This window comes from Rhinolophus sinicus, chromosome 2 (assembly GCF_057876585.1).
Source record: "Rhinolophus sinicus isolate RSI-liver-muscle chromosome 2, RSI-T2T, whole genome shotgun sequence".
NCBI lineage: Eukaryota > Metazoa > Chordata > Mammalia > Chiroptera > Rhinolophidae > Rhinolophus > Rhinolophus sinicus.
The window spans coordinates 38,999,986-39,019,885 of NC_142502.1; the positions used below are offsets into that span (position 1 = coordinate 38,999,986).

Consider the following 19,900-nt stretch of genomic DNA (forward strand, 5'->3'; position numbering starts at 1 on the left):
GTTCTAGAATGCAGGCTGAGAACACACAATGGGAGGACCCAGGAAGGTGTGAGTAATTCTATGTTGGCCTGAGGGGTTCTAGGAAGGCTCAGACAAGACGGTAATTTAGAGGAACTAACTATTCAGAAAAAGAGAAGGGTAATCCCCACAGGTGTGGTGAATGGACTCTGGAGAGGAAGTGATGTAGTTGGAGAACAGTGAGTCGTTGGGTGGGGGAGACGGAGTAAGTGGTGAAGGGGGCCGGTACCAGTTCATGGTTGTAAACGTGAAGAGTGTGGACTTAGTCATGTAGGTCGTGGAGTCATTGGAGTGACATGTCCATGCATGGTATGTAACATAGATCTTTACCTTTCCTGAAAGTATATTTGGGGAAGGGGCATCATTTTGCATCTACTTCTGAGCATGTCCCGCACTGCAGTTGTTTCTCTTACCACTGTCATTCCTCCGAGAGCTGCTGATGACCTTGTTAAGGGTCACTGTCTAGAGCTCCGGGACCACTATGCTACTGACCCACTGATGCTACCTTGCCTTGTTGTCAGCTAAGAGATGAACCCTTTTTATTTCCCCCAACACTGTCACACAGGCTGTAAAGACTTATCAGGCTATTGAAGGTTTGGGTGATGGAGAAGGTTTACATGATAGCAAGAAATCTACTTGGAGTTGAATATAGATCGAAAGCCCATGATCTGTAATTCTAGAAATCTCTGAGAGCTGATTAAAAACGTTTGTACTCACCCATAAAGGCTATGCTGTGTGATATCATTATTTGGTTATGCTTTCTGGAACCATTTCTGGCCACGAGACTGAGTATGTTCTAAGAGAATGTCAGCGTTAACATCAGTGTGCTGGGAATTCACATCAATGGGAATAACTATAGTCCAATTTGGCAAAAAGACTACAAATGCAGCAGTAACATGGTAACAGAAAAACAATTTTCTGGAAACAAAGACCCTGAAAGCGTGCTGCCAAGAGAAGTAAAAAACAAGGGCCTTTTTCTGGGTGCCTGAGAAATAAGGATCTTTTTGCTGTATAATTTTATCTTAAACCAGAATTTGTCTTTCCCACCAGATAGCCTTCTGTTGGCAGAGCTAAAGTCGTCCATTTCAACCAGCTGTCTCTTACAGTCATAGGTGAATCTTTCTCAGCAACAAAAGTTCACACTGGGCACTAGTCAAAGATAAGGTTCGAGAATGTGTTTAGGGCATAAAGGTGTAGGTCTTGAATGAGAAGCTTAGGAATATAAACTTTGTAACAATGAGGAGTTTTTACAGGTTTTTAAGCAAAGTACACAAAGAGGGTCAATTCTTGTTATTTGTGGTAATGTGCTATAAAGTCGTGGCGACAGAATTACTAGTGAGTACTGAACCTTTCCTTCTACGGGAAATACAGGGTTAGATTCCCGCAAGTCCGGTCTCAACATAGTCATTAACTGATCAATACATAACTTCATTTTATGTATGTTTTTGTTTATGTATATTGTTGGGTCATAGCATAGAACTCACAGCTCGCAGTTCTATAACTCAGGCATGAAGGAAGTTTATCTAACATACTTATTTTCTCTGCAAGTTACATCAAAGCCTTCTTGTCTCAGGGGCCATTTTAAACAGTGAAATCACCAGCAAAAAGCATAGAAGTATGAAAGCAATGGCACTAACTATACTGCAAAAAGGACATTTGTTTTTAGTATGAGAGCTGACCTCAGATGGAAACGTGCATTTCGAGTGACTCAAATTTTTCACCACTCTGCTTATATCCACAGATGACTGTGAAAATGTGGGGAGTGTTTGTTTGGGGTTGTAAATAATTTTAGCCAGTAGTTGAATTGTCAAATATTGACTCTAGGAATAGTAAGGATGAACTGTGTGAGTTTTGTGTTTTAAAAGAAAAGTTCTGAGGGTAGTGTCAGGAAAAACCTCATGGAAGTACTGCCTTAGGTAGATTATTCTATGTGTGTATGTATGTTGGTTGGGGCAAGGTGAATGAAAAGAGGAAATCCTCAGAAGGCTCTCACATGGGCCTGCAATCTATTTCAGTTCTAATCAATGCCTAACAGGAAAAGTTATTAAAACAAAATGTGTCAATAACAATAAGATGTATTCAATGTCACCCTGCAATTCTAATTCTGGAAATCTACCCAAAGGAAACATACTAAAATATGGAAAAAGTATACACTGAAGTGTTGGCCATAGCATTATTTATAATTTGGAAAAAAATGGAAACAACCTAAATATTTAACAAAAGGGTTATGGTTAAGTAAATAATTGTGTATAAGAGTTTGCGAACTTGTTGCAATGATGTTGCTAAACTTTTTTGATATCAGAGGGATTATTCATTATGACTTTGTACCAACTGGACAAACAGTTAACCAAGCTTTTTATTTGGAAGTGCTGGAAAGGCTGCATGAAAAAGTTAGACAACCTGAACTTTTCACAAGCAATTCATGGCTCTTGCATCATGACAATGTACCAGTTCACAGGGCACTGTGAGGGAGTTTTTAACCAGGAAACAAATAACTGTATCGGAACACCCTTCCTACTCAACTGATCTGGCCACCAATGACTTCTTTCTTTATCCAAAGATAAAGGGAATATTGAAAGGAAGACATTTTGATGACATTCAGGACATCAAGTGTAATATGACGACAACTCTGATGGCCATCCTAGAAAAAGAGTTCCAAAGGTGGACTAGGCACTGGCATCAGTGCATAGCTTCCCAAGGGGATTACTTTGAAGGTGACCATAGTGATATTCAGCAGTGAGGTATGTAGCACTTTTTCTAGGATGAGTTCATGAACTTAATTGTCCGACATTGTATATACTAGACAGCATATTACATAGTCATTTAAAATGCTCATTAAGAATACTATGAGCATTTTAGCAACAGGGGCCAGCCCAGTGGCTCAAGCGATTGGAGCTCCATGCTCCTAATGCCAAAGGCTGCCGGTTCGGTTCCCACATGGGCCAGTGGGCTCTCAGCCACAAGATTGCTGGTTCAACTCCTCGAGTCCCGCAAGGGATGGTGGGCTCCACCCCCTGCAACTAATATTGAACACCACACCTTGAGTTGAGCTGCTGCTGAGCTCCCGGATAGCTCAGTTGGTTGCAGTGCATCATCTCAACCACAAGGTTGCTGGTTCGACTCCCTCAAGGGATGGTGGGCTGCGCCCCCTGCAACTAACAACAGCAACTAGACCTGGAGCTGAGCTGTGCCCTCCACAACTACGATTGAAAGGACAACAACTTGACTTGGAAAAAATCCTGGACCTGTTCCCCAATAAAATCCTGTTCACCTTCCCCAATAAAATCTTAAAAAAAAAAAAAAAGAATACTATACAGTCCACCTCATACTCATTAGGATGGTTGCTATCAGGAACCCCCAGAAAAATAACAAGTGCTGATAAGGATGTAAAGAAATTGGAACCCTTGTGCACTTTTGTTGGGAATGCACAACGCTGCAGCTTCTATAGAAAATAGTGTGGAAGTTCCTCAAAGAAACCTAAAACTGGAGTTATCATATGATCCAGCAATTCCACTTTTGGGTATCTATTCAAAGGAAGTAAAAGCAGGGTCCTGAAGAGCTATGTGCACAGCCGTGTTCATAGCAGCATTATTTACAACAGCCAAAAGGTTGAAGAAACCCAAGTGTCCCTCAACAATGAATGGATAAACAAAAGGTGGTACATAGATGCAGTGGACTATGATTCAGCCTTACAAAGGAAGGACATTCTGACACATGATACAACATTGATGAACCTGGAAGACCTTATGCTAAATGAAATAAGCTTGTCACAAAAAGGCAAATACTGTATGATTCTCCTTGTATGAGGTACTTAGAGCAGTCAAATTTATAGAGCAGTCAAATTTATAGAGCAGTCAAATTTATAGAGACAGTAAGTAGAATGGTTGTTCTCATGGGCTGGGGGAAGGGGTGAATGGGCATTGTTTTTCAATAGGTATAGAATGTCAGTTTTGCAAGATGGAAATAATTTTTTTTCTTTTTGCAAGATGGAAATGTCAATGTATTTCACATTACCGAAGTGTAAACTTAAAAATAGTAAAGATGGTAAACTTCAGGTTATGTATATTTTACCACCATCTTTAAAAAAGGATGTTTTTAAAAAGTGTAGAAAACAGAATAAAAATTACTAATATATTTTAATAACAACTAATAGAAATCCATGCAAATGAAAAAATTCAAATGATTAATATGATTATATGAATATGGCAGGATAATGGTCTTTTTTCCATCTTTTAAATAAAAATCTATTTATTAAAAGTGAACTTGATAATAAAATATGTTTTGGTTTAAAAATAAAAGAAAAATCTTCATATACTATAAATGGATATTGGTAGCTATAAGGAAAAACAAAACAAAAACAAAATAGTGTTACTAAATGTGTTTTGCCCCTTAGCTTTAAAATGTTCTTACTAGTCACTTTTGTATGCTGTAGCCTTGTCTTTGCATTTTTAGAGCAAGGACACAAATGTCTAGGTAGATTACCATGTGCTGTTGTGATAAACAGTGGAAATTGACTTTCCATCTTCTACTACTGCATATTAAAAGAGATGGCTACATTTTTACGCAATGTTTTTCCTATGTGCATAGATTTTTTGTTGTTGAAACTGATGGCAAAAATTACTCTATGGTTTTGTTTTTAAAGAATTCTTAGTACTTTCAGTGTAATCCATATAAAGCGTTCTTTGCTTAAAATACTCACATGGCTGAAAAACATTGTACAGTAACAAGAAATGGATTTCTAATTGTTTCAGCTCAGGTTACTTAAAAATCACTTGAAGAAAACTCTAGGGATTTTTTTTTCTTTTAAGAGGAAAATGAATGAATGAATGAATGAACGAATGAGCAAGTAAGTGTGGGAAGCTTGCCAGTCCTGCTTTCTTCAAAAGAAATGCACTGCCACATGGAAAGTAAAGATGACAGACCACAGTTGCTACAGCTGTAGCAGGATAAAAGATGAATATTAATGATTGATTTCAAATGAGCCAGCTCTTTTTCTTTTGCTTGCAGCTGATGCTGTAAGGGATATTGAGTCTCGAGAGATTACTGGAGTTTAGGTGGCTGTAGTTCAACCAATCACCATTCAAAAAAAGAAAATATAAGTCCTTGTTTTGTTCAGTTTCATGAGCCTTAATGTTTTCAGCATTCTAATTGTGTTTGTTCACTCCATTGATGAAACAGATTTTTTCTCCAGACTGCTTTCCATCTGTTTTTTTTTTGTAATCATAAACAAATTCATTAGAAGTAATTTTTTAAAAGCCCAAACTTCCATTTTTTATTGTTTCATGTAGGTGAGCACTTGAATGAAATGAATTCTTTTCTGGCTTTCTTAGTGCACATTTATTATTTAGGGTGTGTGTTGTAATATATGCATATATCTCTGTGTATATATATATATATATATATATATATATATATATATATATATACTGTTATATATCCACACACATATCTACATATTTACACACATACATGATCCTGGTATATCATATATATGTATACATATACACACCTCTAGTTTTTCCCTTTTATTTGCCCTATAAAGATTTTCCATCATTTCCATATATTCTTTTAGGCTATCACAGTTTTAAGATTTGGCCTGTGACCTCAGGTGTGTGCGAAGAGGCTGACGTTACCATCCTGGGAAGATAAGGTTTGTTTTGACTTCTATATCAGGAAGGAAAGAGTTACGTCAATGTGTCCTGGAGAGCTCAGTGAGCATGTCTGATGCACTGAAATCGCATGATTGCTATGGTGTGTTGGTCCCAGGGAAGCTAGGAAGGGCGGCGCCCTCCACACTGTCTCTGCCTTGGGGGCTGAAACAGGACCTCGGGAATGAGTCAGGCAGCCTGCCATCGGTGCAGTCAGTGAAAAAAAACTCCCCTCATAGCAATTCTTTAAAATCAGTCCTGGCCCCATTTAGAAAGATGCAGTGGAGCAATGAGGCAGAGCAGGCAGAGGAGATGGGGTGGAGGAATTGCGTGAGCCTTCTCTCTGTTCTTTATAAATCTGTCACACTATCCTGAGAGCTATCCATAGGGAAGGCTGTCTTAGGGGCCAGGGACTATGCTGTGTGTCTCCATGAGCAGCCAGGTCAGGGGTGCACACGGCCAGATGGGGAATCCATAAAGATGTCTCTCCTGTTCTCAGAGCCAGCTAGGTGCTGCCTGGCCCCCTCCAGCTGCGCATCAGGGCCCTGGAGAACTAGTAGCAGCTCCTGGAGTTTTACTATAATATAAGTATATTAATTTTAATTTACATTAATTTTTGCTTCAAAAGATGCATTAGAGCTGATGGGCGGGCTGGATCTTATTTTCGGGGTAACAGGGTGTATGCTAGCTTTACATTCCTTTTTTATTTGGATGCTATTTTAGTGGTCATTAGAAAAAGGATAGTAAAAGAGGGTCTTGCTTCTAAATACATACCTAAGCTGTCCTTCATTTACAAGGCTCTAGGAGAGTCTTCCCTGCTCTCTGATTCAGAACCTGGCTCCATCAAAGATCCTCTGTTCAAATATTCAGCTCCCTCCCATTTCCAGGCTCCTTTTCCCTTGAGACTAGCACACAAATCCATGCAAGAATCTCTTAGCCAAAGGAAAACAAACATGAAACTGTGCCACCTCTATCAAGTGCCCCATTGCTCCTTTCTTTTTATACAACTTCTCAAAAGAGTAATTTACACCCCCTATCTCTAGTCTTTCACCTCCTATTTCCTCAGGACACAACAGTCTGTCTTAGCTTATCACTGTTGGAACCGCTCCCCAAAGCGGTTCGCCAATTGTTCACAAAAGCCATGCTAATTTTCATTCTGGACTCTATTCATTCTTCATCTAGTTGGACTTCTTTGCTGCACTGGTACCACAGTGTAAATCGTATTTGGGCAGCGATTTCTGTTGTTTTGTTCATTGCTGTATCCACGGCACCTGGAACAGCGCCTGGCATCAGGTAGGTGCTCAATAAGTATTAGCTGAATGAATGAACTGATGAGTTCTTTCCCAAGACTTCGTAAAGGGTCCACTCCTGGGCTTCAGGGACTTGGCACCCTGTTGGTTCTCCTCTCTTGCTGTCATTTTTGGCCTCCTTCACAGACATCTTTTTTTTTTTTTTTTGTCAACATTCCTACATTTTGCTGTTTCTCAGTGTTTCTTCCTGGTCCTCGTCTCTTATTCTACACACTCTCTCTGAGGAGTCTCGTCAACTTTGCTTTTAGCCACCCCTGGATGTTGGACTCCCAAATTATATCTTCAGCCATGACCTCTTCCGTGGGCTTCAAGCTCAAATACCCAAACGTCTACTAGTCATCTTTCCTTTGTGTCCTGTAAGTGCCTCAAAACCAACATTTCTAACACTGAAGCCTCAGTCTTCATCTCCAGATCTGCATCTTCTCTTAATCTCTCACTTGAGGTCACCCCCATCCTCTTTGTCACCAAAGCTAGTGTAAGTCTTTAATGTGAACCACTGCTTGGAGTTAGACATATCTTGTATCTGGCTCCTTGGAAGGGTGGGTCTGCTTCCGGAAACCTGTTTACACAAAGGATTACAAGTCCTCTTGGGAAAGGACAGATGGCCAGATCAGACTGGCCTGGAATTGCTGAGACTGGGAAACCTCATGGTCACCTGTGACACTGTTTGTGCCTTGTATAATCCCTCAGGATGGGTAACTCAGCTCCTAGGTTTGTGCACCTCACTATAGTGCCCTACACACAGCCTTCAACTTATGCCAACTTGCCTGTTCAGTGTTTTTAAAATGTATCTCCTTGTACTGATAATGTGCCTGTTTGCCCTCAGATCCATTCCCCACTTTTCCTCTGTTCTGCTCTGCATTTCAGGAAAGTATGTTTCCCCTGTCAACTGGCTTCCAGGCAGGTGTGGCAGTGGAGGCACTGTTGGAAGACTGGAAGGCAGGAGGAGGTAGAAGCCAGGGCATTTCTCCCTCCCTTGCTCTGCCTCTGGTAGCATCTCCCCCGTGCTAGCTGTTCCCTGCCTGTCCCAGCTCCCACCAGCTAGCCCCACTGTAGCTCCAGTTCATACCAGATGGCCCAGCTTCTGGCTCGGGTCACTCTACCTCTTCCCTTTGTCCTTCTAGCCTAGGGGTGACAGTGACTTCCTGCTTTCGCTAACTTCCAGATTGCTTTATTTTCCTCTCTCGGGCATTTTGTCAGTTTCATTGTTAATCAATTCATTGTATTAGTTTCCCTCTCTTTGAAAGACCTAGGATAGTTTCTATTTTTCTGACTGGATGGATGCTAACTAACACTCCCTCTTACACTTAACCCTCATTCGTCTAACTCCTCAGACCACACTCCCCCGGCATGTACTCTTCTGTATTGTTGCATCTGCCTCTGGTCCTGCCTCTGGTCCTGTCTCCCTTCAGTTACCTTCATTGGTATGTCTGGAGTAGCACTACGATCGTGCCAGTGTCATGCTGAAATCCCTTCCACCATTCCATGTCCATTCAGGAAAAATTTTAGACCTGTGCTTTCCAATAGGGTGGACACTGGCTACATGTGGCTACGGGGCATTTGAAACATGGCCGGTCAGAACTTCCATGTGCTGTAAGTGTAAACTACTCAGTGGTTTTTGAACACTTCAAAAAAATAGTTTGTAAAGATACGCCATTAATTACTTTTAAACCAATGACATGTTCAAACGATAAAATTTTGGTTATATTGGGCTTAATAAAATATATTATTAAAATAAATTTTACTTTTTTTGTGCTGTTTTTTAATGTGACTATTACACACATGGCTGGCATTTGATTTCCTTTGGACAGCACTGCTCTAGACTGCTTGAAATGGCATATGAGGCCCCCAGGATCTCATCCCACTAGCTTACCCCTCTAGTGCTCACCACACCCTGCTTTTCACTTTAGGCTCTAGGAAATACAGAGTGGGGTGTATACTAGTCCTGACCCCTAAGCCCCCACCTCCCAGATCAGTTATTGTCACACTCCAACAACTAGGGCTTGCGCTCTCCCCCATATGTAGCCTCTCAGCACTAGGAAGAGGAAAGGAATGCAGAGAAGGGTCTCAACAACTGTGGTGCTGGGTTGGAGAGCAAAACTGTCCAGGAGAGAGTAAAAAATATTGGACATTAAAAATCCTTATTCCCTCCTGAAGGATCTTTCTGAGTCCTTCTCCTAGCCTTTGATTCTTCCTTTGGATGGTTGTTGTTCCTGAGTCACCCGCTCACTTGATAGAAGATGGACTTTGAGAAGCCAGGTCCTCCCTTGTCTTCCCTCCACTAGAGCAGGGCTGCAAATTCCAGTACATGGTCATGTACAGCTCATTAGCTTCAGATACAATGTGCTACTAAGAACGTGGCATGGCCCAGAGTATGGCCCTGTGACTTGGCTCTCACTTGGGAGCCTACAGTAGAAGTTGGATAAAAAAGGGGTTCAAGGTTTCAGGGATCTTGATCTTGGTGATGCAGAAGCACATCCATGCTGTATGTAGGCTCTGGAGGTTTGCTCATGTGCCCTCGGCCCCCATCTCTTATTCTTCCCTCTCCCTGCTGACTCTACTTGTTCTAAAAGATGCATTTCAGATATGCTTCTAGGAATGCTTTCCTGATTCCTACATATAACTCCAATGTTAGATTTATCACAGTTTATTTTACTGATTAGTTAATATGTTTCTCACCCTCATTGAACTGTGAGTGTGTTAATAGTAGCAATTGTATTTTGTTTATCTTTGATTCCAGCGCCTGGCTATAGCAGGTGATCAGTTAATAGTAAATGAATAGATGGATTGATGAATGGATGGGTGGATGGATAGATGAAAGGGTGGGTGAGTGGATGATGGATGCTTTTCTGAGGTTCCCCACAGTACCTGACACAATGCCTTACACATATCTTTGGATCAATAATAATACCATTTGATTGATTGAAAGTGGGGTTCCAAGATATGCTCATTAAAGTAAGCTACAGAACCAAAATAAAAACCAGATTGCTTGGCTTGCTGCCACTGCTTTTGTATGTCAGGAATATCCACAGATTTGGATTAAGTTTGGGCCAGTTTAGAGGCAGACCCAGACAAATATGGAAGAGGCAGATTGGTAGAGTGAGTAGCTGCCAGGGTTCCAGGAGTACAAACAGTTTATCGGCCAAGAGCTCTCTTTCTCAGATGTCAGTTTACACATTTCTCAATTGAGGATTAAATTCATTACTATCGTTATACTCTTGAATTTAACTAGGGTGCCTGATGGTATATTGACTCCAGAGTTGGAAACCTGTGTTATTATTAACATGTGACAATTATTGACCAGGTTTTCTTGAGCAAGTAGTTTACTCTCTATATATCTATTTGTTCATCTGAACTGGGAGAAATGATACTCACTCTGCTTGTTTATTTCACCTGGTGAGAAACAAATTGGAATAGGAATGTCAAGAGGTTTTGAAACTGTAAATTGTTATATAAATGTTGGGTATTATAATTATATCTCCCGTTATTTCTTAATTCCTCATGGGATTTAGAAGGAAATAGTGGAGTAAGATTATAATTTGATAGTAACATTTGCAAATTCATTTATGTCATCTCAGGCTACCCATCTCAATAGATCTTTAACATATATTCACATTAAATGCTATTTTTAGTAAATGAAGTTTCAAAATACTTTAGTTACAAATCTCTCTATACATGTAACCCAAGCTTTTTTTTTTCATGTTGGCCATCTCAATTAAATGCCCCGACTATATGTTTTAATTCTGCCTTGTTCTCTGTAAATAAGACACTGGACCATAATGAAGCTGAAGATGGAATAGAAAATACTTTTGCTGACACACAAACTCATGTGTGTGTGGGTATGGGTGTGTAAGTGTAGACTGGTCATTACTTCATTGAGAACTTCATTTGTTCAACATTTTCTTTTTGCATTGCTTTTATGTTTACTTAGTCAAATTGTAAGAATATTGTTTAAATTGTACCTTACAGTAGGCTGAATAATGGTCCCTAAAAATATCATGTCCTAATCCCTGGAAGCTGTAAATCTTACATGAAAAAATAATCTTTGCAGATGTAATTAAATTAAGGATTTTCAAATGGAGAAATTATTCTGGATTATCCAGGAAGAGCCTACATGCAATCACAAGTGTCCTCATAAAAGAGAGTACTCGGGGAGAGGAGGAAACAATATAACCACAGAGGAGCAGGTGTGGCCATAAGCCAAGGAATGATGGCTGTCACCAGAAGGTGGAAGCAGCAAGGGATGAATTCTCCCCAGAACCTCCAGAAGGAGTGGCTGACGCCTTGATTTTGGTCTGTTGAAACTGATTTTGGAATTCTGGCCTCCAGAACTGTGAGAAAATAAATTTCTGGTTTTCGAAGCCACCAAGTTTGTGGCAAATTGTTACAGTGACATTAAGAAACTAATGCTAATTCTTTATGTGATTCAGGACTAAGGACACTTAGTTATAAGATCTAGTTATAGATCAGTGATTGCTAGCTACCTCTTCAAGATTTAATAAAAAAATATGTTAATTGAGCCCTATAAAGTGACTGGAGTGGTGCTAGGTGCAGTAAGGAACATAAAAATAATAGAGATACTGCCCCTCTCCTGGCAGAGCTTGTCATTGAGTTGAAGCAAAACAAATAGATGTAGAACTCTTAGCACATAATTTAAGACAATGGCTAAATCAAGGGATAAATTACTCAGGCAGTATGAACAAAATGAACAAAGGTAAGGGTTAGGATGAACAAGGTAGGTCGTGGGCAGAAAGTCCACTTATGGGGGAGAAAGCTTGTTATGGAAAAAGTGGGAATCAGTTCTGTGGTTAAAAGGGTTTCTTTTTTGTTGTTGTCTTGTTTGTTTGTTTTTTTGCGAAGGAAAAGTTAAGCAGTGAATATCAGCTTCAGATCAGAGGAAGCTAGACCCTTTGGCTGTCTGGGGGAAGAAGAGTCAAGTGATGAAAGCCATGTCCAAGAAAGGCTCATTTATTTCAGATGGGCAAGTTGTACCTTCCAGCTTGCTTGTCAATCTCCTTTCTCCTAATACGTGCAGTATGACATTATATTTTAGAATATTTTTTTTCTGAATTTTTTTTTTCCTGAGAAATGTTTGGAATAGCTGTGATGTCCGAAACAAGAGATATGAATCCTTCTCTCAGTGCTGCCAATTAGATGGGGGAGAACTGAGAGATGATATCCCCAGATCTCATCAGCTGAAAGATAAGAATGTTCTTCCTTTAATATCCAAATTGCAATGAAGCCCCCTTTCTTACTAATTTACCTCTCAAGTAGTTCTGGACATCCTGAAGGAAGGTGTGTAATCTGTTGGATCTGGGCTCTCTGGAGCTCACGAATCCTCCAGTGCAACCTGGGCCCGGCTTCTCCAGGCCCCTCTGGCTCCCCTGTGCCTGTCGCTCTGAGCAGGAACTCGGGTTGCTCCCTTTAGTCCTCACAGCCTAGCAAAGAGCAGGCTGTGGTGGGAATAAACAGACACGCAGCATAAAGATGAACAGGCACTGCTGCTGGAAGGGTGCTGCTAGCGTCATCTGCCCAGAGCAGTCTCAGAGCCAGGGGTATTACAGGAAACTTCCATCAGGCTCGCACATGAGGGGCCCATCATCCCCCAGTAAGCCCCACTAAAAAGAAGGCACAGGCAGCTTCCTAACCTGGAGTCCAGTCTCAGAAAGAGAAAGTCCTTCCTTCCTCCATCCTGGGCCTGATTCCCACACCAGAATGGCTGACAGTGGGAATATCCATGTCCTTCAAAAAGGCTTAACCCCCACATGTGTGTGGCTAGGCTTCCTCTGTGGACCAGACAAGGCACTCAGATGGTTGGTTATATGTTTCACCGTTTTAAACATCACCATGTGTAGAACACCAGTTGTCAAACCAGGACAGCCCTGGTCCATGTCACCTCACTCCTTCTCGTAGTCTTCCTCAGCTTTCAGCACAAGGTGAAGGGAAATCAGGCTGCTTCTCCCTCTGCTGTGGCTCAGGTTCACAACGTCCGTGGGGACATATTGGGACATGAAGGCACAAATTACTTCAAGAAACTACAAGAATCTTTCTTCAAGGACAATCTAATCTCAACCCCAAATTTCCTAGCAGCCTTCCTTAACTCGGTAAAGTCAAAAACTCATGAAATGTACCCTTCGCTTTTATTACTATGCAGAACATCTAACATCTTAAGTTGCAATTTCTTCAGTTAATGGTTTCACATTTCCTTCAAAACAGTATGTGGATTGTTTTTTCTCTACGTGATGGTTAATTTTATGTGTCTACTTAACTAGGTAAAGGGATGCCCCAGATAGCTGGTAAAACATTATTTCTGGGTGTGTCTGTGAGGGTGAATCAGTAGACTGAATAAAGCAGATGGCTCTCCCCAGTGTGGGTGGACATCATCCAATCAGTTGAGGTCCTGAAAAGAACAGAAAGGCAGAGCAAGGACAAATTCACTCTCTCTCTGCTTGAGCTGAGACATCCATATCCTCCTGCTCTCAGACATCGGGTGTGCATGGTTCTCAAGCTTTTGGACTCAGACCAAGAATTATACCACTGGCCTCCGCATTTTCAGGCCTTTGGGCTCAGACTAAATTGTACTGCTGGTTTTCCTGGTTCTCCAGCTCGCAGAAGGCAGATAGATCTTGGGACTTCTTGGCTTCCATAATCCTATCCTATGAGCCAATTCCAATAATAAATCTCCATATACGAGGCCTGACAATTGAGTTAATGAAGTCATCCTAGAAAAAAAGTGCATGTAACCTCATTGCTGAATATCACTACGGTCACCTTCGAAGTACTCCCCTTGGGAAGCTTTGCATCTTTGCTAGTGCCTAGTCCACCCTTCAAAGCAACTTTGGAACTCTTTTTCTGGAATGGCCATCAGAGCTGTCATTGTATTACCCTTGATGTTCTGAATGTCATCAAAATGTCTTCCTTTCATTCAATATTTCCTTTATCTTTGGGTAAAGAAAGAAGTCGTTGGGGGCCTGATCAGGTGAGTAGGGAGGGTGTTCCAATACAGTTATTTGTTTACTGGCTAAAATCTCCCTCACAGACAGTCCCGTGTGAGCTGGTGCATTGTCGTGATGCAAGAGCCATGAATTGTTGGCGAAAAGTTCAGATCATCTTACTTTTTCACGTGGCCTTTTCAGCACTTCCAGACAGTAGACTTGGTTAACTATTTGTCCAGTTGGTACAACTTTGTAATGAATAATCCCTCTGATATCAAAAAAAGGTTAGCAACATTGTTGTAGCAAGTTCACAAACTTAATTGTCCAACCTCATATCTGCCTAGCACTGCTCTAGGCACTGGGAACACAGCAGTGAACAAACCAAAATCCCTGCTCTTATGATGATCAGTGTTTCGTTATGATGATGGGAAGCAATGAATAAACAGCAGTAGAATGTGTCAACTGATGATACTTATTAAAAAAGAAGAAAAAGTACAGTAACATGATAAAAAATGACAGTGGGAGGATATTTTCAGAAGGGCAAAAAAGGAAGAGTTTTCTGATAAGGATATATTTGAGCAGAGTCCTGAATCAAAGGCAGGGACATGACAGAGACTTCTAATAACACTACAGTATCCTTTATCCTCTTAAAGTCTTTAATAATAGAACCTTCAGAGTCTTTGCTAAACAAATGGATGGTGTTTGTACTGACTACATTTCCCAGCTTTCTTTGCAAATACCTGTGCCATGGACTAATTTTGGGCCAATTGGATGTGAGCAGTAGTGATGTGTGCAACTTCTGGGTCATCTCCTTAAAGACACTTTCTTTTTCTCTGCTAACTGGGAGATGGTGATAATTGGAGCCACCTTGGGATCATGGTGTGCGATGGCAGCACTGCCCTACCATCCCTGCACTTTTACATGAGAGAGAAATGCAATTCTATTCTGAATTAATTAACTGTTTTGCTGCAGTACTGGGCATTGACACTGGACATTCGAAGACTGGCAAATGCTTTGAAGTTTTTCTCCTCCTCTGTGATGACTTTGGCTTTCTCCTTCTTATAGACATTCATATGGGCACGACTGGCCCTGTCATCTGGGTAGCCAGTTTTGGTTCTTCATCAGAGCTGTGTCTCTTCTTGGGGGCCAAGGGCTTCCTGGGGAAATGGATGAGCTTGGAGCAGAACTCCTTCAGGCACTGCATGTTAGCCTGCAGGGACTCGGTGCACTTGTTTCGCCTCCTTGGATCTACCCACATCCCAATGGTCCAGGACACCTTCTTGTGGATGCTGGCCACCCTTAATGCCTCCAAGCTGCTGAAGCGGCTGGTTCATACTCTGGTGGGGTTCCTCACTCTGGGGCATCTCACTCTGAGCCTGACTGGTCTGGATGCAGGGTGCAGGATGCCGTGCGTGCTTTGGTTTTTCCGTCCTTTCGTCTGCGCATCTTCTGCATGGGCTTTTTAAACCAGCTGGCCACATGCTGCTGCCAGCATTTGTGGAAGTGGGGCTTCAGGATCATGGCATTTGGGCTGAGTGGCATGGCTGCTGCTTATGGGCTTTCTCCGAGGGACAACGGTCCCTGGAAAGTCTAGAGAGGCACCTTTCTAAGGAGAGGATATACTGCATTTCCCCCAAAATAAGACTTAGCCAGACAATCAGCTCTACTACATCTTTTGGAGCAAAAATTAATATAAGACCCGGTCTTATTTTAATATAAGACCGGGTCTTTATAATAATATAATATAATATAATATAATATAATATAATATAATATAATATAATATAATACCGGGTCTTATATTAACTTTTGCTCCAAAAGATGCATTAGAGCTGATTGTCTGGCTAGGTCTTATTTTTGGGGAAACAGGGTAGTGTCTACACAGGCTATGCCGAGGAGTGTACTTGGAATGTTCAAGGAACAGCAAAGAGGGGTGGAGTAGTAGGAGATGAGATCAGAAAGTATCAGAGGACAGGTCATATAATACCTTGGGAGCTTCATTAGGGGTGGAATTTTATTCCCGTGAGTTGGAGCAAAGCAATGACATTAGGTGACTTCTGTTTTCAAAAGATCATCCTGGATGTTGTATTGAGAGTAAAACAGGGAGGCAAGGGTGCAAATGCGGAGACCAGTTTGGAGGTTATCACAATAGTCCAGGCAAGATATTATGGTGACTTGGACTAGAGCTAATGGTGGATGCACTTAGAGTATGTTTCTAAAGTAGAGGTGGTTGGATGTGCTGATGGATTGTAAATGAGAGAGAGAGAGAGAAGTAAGGGTGATGAGCATAGAAGGGAAGTGGATTGATCGGGAATTTAAAATCATATGTGAAAGTCTGGGGGTGGCGTAGGAAGTGGGGCTTATATTTTCTTCGCTCATGAGCTTCATATGACCACCTTCTCTTTGCATAATTGTAATTAATTTTATTTCAGCCTCCACCAGTCAGACTCCACAGAATAAACTACACCTTCTGTCTCTCCTCTATTTGGTATTCCACCATATCTTCCTGTCTGTAATCTAAGCATTACTTTGCCCATTCATCCATTTGGGGAGATGTTCAGTGTCAGCAGAAGATAGCGATCTCTAAGAGACATACCTCAATTATCTTCTCTCTCAAAAGCACTTAGCGAAAGAGAAAATGAGAACAGGGATATGGAATCAATGTTGAAGATATGCACTGTAATTGGAGAAAGGATGGGAGGTTGAAATACTGATGAAGGTCGGGGGGAGGAGAAATCCCAACTCTGGGACTGTGTGAAAAAGTGAAAACAGAGCAGTGGGAGATAAAGAGCAGGTATCAGTGGTATCAGTGACTGAGGTGAACCAGAGCAAGGGGGGAGTTGATGACAGTCATGCTGGGGGAGAACAAACAGAAAGACTGACCTTGTTTCTCCTTCATTCTTAAGTGGTGCAGTCTTTAGGTGCCCTATAAATTGCAAGCATTAAGTAATCTTGAGAAAGTCGCCTCAGGAGAATCATCATACTTTTTAAGATCCAATTATAAATTAGATATGGGCTCAGTTGTTCTTAGAGGAAAACATGGTAAACTTTACCATAATCCTCTGTCCAAGGCTGTACACGTACTTTGACGTAGGAAGCCCTTTTTCATTTCCAGGGGAAAAATTGCTCATGGCAGTTTAAAGTCATTTATGGTCACCCCAAGCCAAACTCCAGGGGTGGCTTTATTTTTTCTTTTGCTAAAAGGATGTTTCCAGAATGGACAGTCATTGAGACTGAAACAGGATAGCCTTGAAGCCACTCCAGAGATTGCAAAATATCCAGTACTATGCTAGGCATTATAAAGCAAAGAAAGAGGGACGTATGTTTGAAACCAGTTGAGTGACCGGTTGAAAGCATATTTATGCAAGAGGTATCTTCTTCATCCCAATTTCTGATTATGATTTATAGCTAACAATTGAATTTAACATGGAAATTTATATGGCTAGAATTTCAGCATTGTTTACATATAAGTTTCTGTTTGATCGGGTTTCTAGGTTATATAGCAAATATGATCAAAATGTACCAATTTATAAGGCCCAAAACCATGGCAAATTCCACTTTTTAAAATAGGCTTTTAAAAAGAAAAATACAGAGGCATTAAACGCAAAAAAACAAATACAGAGGCCAAAGTGGTTGGTTTAAAATAAAAGTACACCTGATATTGGTTTCGTGTTATTGTCATCTTCTCCACCACCAATACCATCATTATCATCACTACTACCCACAATCAGTAAACATTTATAAAGTGCCTACTATGTTGAAGGTACTGAACTGGAAAAAGGGAAAACTATGCCTAAACTCTAAGGCATAGTTACTTCTTTCAAAGAGCTTAGGATCCAGTTGGAGACAGAAGACACAAACGAACAGAAATATACAGGTACAAAGTGTGTTCAAGTCAAGAATAGCTGGGTTATGCTGCAGAAACAAATAACCTCCACATTTTGGAGGGTTATAACAACAAAAGTTACTTCTCACTCCTCCCATATGGCCTTCACAGATTGGCATGGGAGGTTTGCTTATTGTCATCACTCAGGAACCCAGGCTGACAAGGGCTCCATACTGACACTTTTGCAGTCACTGAAGCCAGAGAAAGGGAAGGTGATGAATTACCCAATGGTTCTTGGGGGTTCCTTCTAATGTTACACTTGTCATTTCTGCTCATATGTCATTGTCTAAAGCAAGTGCATCTCCACATCTAACTTCACAGGGGTGGGGAATATGATTGTACCATATGCTAGGAGGAGAACTGTAAATGTTTGGTGGACATCACAAATGCTCACCACAAAATGTACATGTTAAGAGTCATACAAATTACATAGATTGAGTCCACATGCTATAGAAGTTTAGAGGAGGGAGTGAGCAATGCAATCTGGGGTATTAATTTGTTTACTTATTTACTCATCTTGTATTCAATGTGCATTTAGAGAGTACTTCCTAGTACTAGGTACTCTTTTAGGTAGTGGTCATACAGCATTAAACAAAACTGGCAAAAATCCCTGCCCTCCTGAAGATTATCTTCTAATACGGGAAGACTTGAGCTAGGTTTTGAAGGATGAATAGAATTTAGAAAATTATGTAAGGAGGAACATTCTAAGCATAAGGATTAGAGTTTTGTTTCACAAGAAACCAGAAAAGCACCAAGAATAAAAAAGTGACAAAATCACTTTATGAATGTAATTTATTTAATTTCTATGTTATTAAGGGCCATTTACAAAAATCATGATCCCATAGTTTAAAAAAAGTAAATTGTTTGGATAACGTAGAATTAATATAGATATTTTCAATTAATAATGAAAATTAAATGGAATATTTTAAATCACTATATTCTTATTGGATTATACGTGAAATACAATGATTTAGGCATATTTTACTGGCAATTCGTTTTTTAACATGTCTTCATTTCTTGAAATGTTTTGGTGGTGGGATAATTTGAGTGACGATCATTATAAATAATTATGATCCCTCCCACATTTCTAAGGATTAACTTATCCCTTAAAGACTCTTAGAAACCTTAAAATGTGTTAGTTTTTTGCATACTTACAGAATATATCAATACCTTGGAAAAAGTATTTACTGGAATTCTGAAGGAAAGCAAAGTAAAAGCTAATTTATACCTACTAAAATCATGAAAACAAAAACTTAAATACTTATATTGAGATCTTTAGTTCACTTTTTTTACCTAATAGCTGTTGATGAGACCCTCACAAACTATAGACTTAGGTAGATGAGAAGTTTGTTGTTAAAAATACCATCAGGCTACAAATTAGTGAGGACAAAGAGGTGATATCATCTAACATGAACAATATTCATCTGTGGGGAGGAGAGTGACAAGATCTTCACTTGTAAATATTTTTAGAGGCTGAAAACTTAGTAATAATTTATAGGGGAAAAAAAGATAGCTCTTCATACCTACTAACATGGCTACTATTAAAAAATAAGACAAAAAATAAGTATTGAAGAGGATATGGAGAAATTGGAACTCTTGTGTGTTGTTAGTGGGAATGTAAAATGGGGAAGCTGCTATGGAAGATGGTATGGCAGTTTTTCAAAAAGTTAAAAAAGAATTACCTATATGATCCAGCAATTCTATTTTAGGGTATACCCAAAAGAATGGAACAGGGATTCAAATGCTATTTGTACACCCATGTTCACAGCAGCATTATTCACAAGAGCCAAATGGTAGAGGTAACCTAAGTGTCCATCAAGGGATGAATGGATAAACAAAATGTGATATAGACATGAAATGGACGATTATTCAGCCTCAAAAATGGGAAGGAAATTCTGACATATGCTAAAACAAGAATGAACCTTGAAGACATTATGTTAAACGAAATAAGCCAGTCACAAAAAGACAGATACTATATGATTCCACTTATGTGAGGTACCCAGAGTAGTTAAATTCGTAGAGACAGAAAGTAGAGGGTGGTTGCCATGGCCTGGAGGGAAGGAGGAAAGAAGAGTGTATAGTGTATTGTTTAATAGGTGCAGA

General features: G+C 40.3%; 1 pseudogene; it reads right to left on the reverse strand.

Annotated features, from left to right (window-relative positions):
- Nucleotides 1-14,861: 14,861 nt before the first annotated feature.
- On the reverse strand, nt 14,862-15,453 carry LOC109452179 (large ribosomal subunit protein eL13 pseudogene; annotated as a pseudogene).
- Between the last annotated feature and the right edge of the window lie 4,447 nt (nt 15,454-19,900).